Raw genomic sequence first — 1,505 nt, forward strand, 5'->3', positions numbered from 1 at the left:
CATACTTATAGTCTCTAGCATACCACATGACCGGACATAAATGTATACATTGTAGACATCTCCCAATCTCATGTAAACATTAACCTCTCATTTGCTGCAGCTGTAGAATACACATAACAAGATGACACAGCGCATCTACAAAAGACATGACATTTATAGAGGAGCCAGGAATATACATTCTGGGCCACTAAAAGCCCCGTAGTGTAATGTTACAAGTCTGCATTCATATAAGGAGGGAAACCCGAAATTCTGAAATCATCACAGGACGCCAAAATCTGCTCCACATGTTTATTCATGGAAATCTCCTGCCGTTGTGGGTCATCTAATGTAAATGTAACAATGAAGATTATTTTCTTCTGTTTCTTCTTCTTTCGGATGGTTTACTCAGAGTATGGGGAATTGGGTGAAGTCATCAACAGCAGGAGACGTCATCTTCACACTTCTCAGCAAGCAGCTTTAGTGATGGCGACGTGTGCGTCTGTGAACTGTAACCATGGAACAAGAGATCAGATGACAGGAATATATTTACACACACACACACAGATACTGGGGCAGATTTATGGGAACACTCTCAAATAAAAACTGCTTGCCCACAGCAACCAATCACAGCACAGCTTTCATTTTTCCACAGCCCTATGAGATATGAAAGCTGCGCTGTGATTGGTCCCTTTGAGCAATAGAGACCATTTTAGGCAGTTTCGTTGATCAAACTTTGTCGCCCGCAGCAATCACAGCTCAGATTTCACGTCTCTAACTACTCAGAATGCTGCTCTGTGGTTGGTTGCCATGGGCAACGGGGCCAGTTTTGATAAATGAGGCCCTGACGGGGTGGAAGATGACACAAAAAAACTTTTAAAAAGCCAGAATGCGAATTCCTGTCATTCACTGCTCCCTCAGGAGCTACACTCTAATTAACCGACTGTATTAAATATGCCAAAATGGCTGCCATTACAGCTTCTGCAGGGCTGACACCTAGTTTTCCAGAATGTTCTTTTCAGTGCAACACAGATCGTTGTCACCCAGCTTTACCTGATTTCTGAATGGCAAAGTTGCCTTGTTATGGACTAAGTCTCCCGCTGCAAAACTAGCCAAACTTGCCATGCTGGAGCGTAATAAAAGTGAACGACAAGCCCTTGGGAAGGCAGAAGGTGGAATAGCGCCCATATTAGTTGTCACCTAGCCTTTCTAGAAAGTGCTCAATAGAGTTTTTAGCGAGTTGTTAAATTTTATTTCTTGTTTTACCTGTTTTACGGCTCACACGGCGCTTCTGGTGGATCCTCCTCCTGGCTATGCGCCGCCTTTTGGGTTCGCTGCTACGTTTTCTCATTTTGTATGCCATGATTAAACTGCGATGTTATAGTTCTGGGATCAGGAGCAAAATGATGACTGCAGGGTGCAGAGCGGAATATTCATGACTGCTGACCATTCTAATGACATCACAGCTATATGACATCACAGACTACGCCAATCACCTGTATGTGGTGATCTGCCGACTTATTAAAGGA

The 1,505-nt window shown here is 43.5% G+C and overlaps 1 long non-coding RNA gene across 1 annotated transcript; it reads right to left on the minus strand.

Annotated features, from left to right (window-relative positions):
* Nucleotides 1-274: 274 nt before the first annotated feature.
* LOC136578314 (uncharacterized) lies at nt 275-1,190 on the minus strand. Its single transcript, XR_010786623.1, has 2 exons — nt 1,030-1,190; nt 275-485 (listed from the first exon to the last, which is right to left on the minus strand). It is a non-coding gene; the product is annotated as an uncharacterized lncRNA (long non-coding RNA).
* Between the last annotated feature and the right edge of the window lie 315 nt (nt 1,191-1,505).

Source organism: Eleutherodactylus coqui, chromosome 9, assembly GCF_035609145.1.
Source record: "Eleutherodactylus coqui strain aEleCoq1 chromosome 9, aEleCoq1.hap1, whole genome shotgun sequence".
Lineage (NCBI taxonomy): Eukaryota > Metazoa > Chordata > Amphibia > Anura > Eleutherodactylidae > Eleutherodactylus > Eleutherodactylus coqui.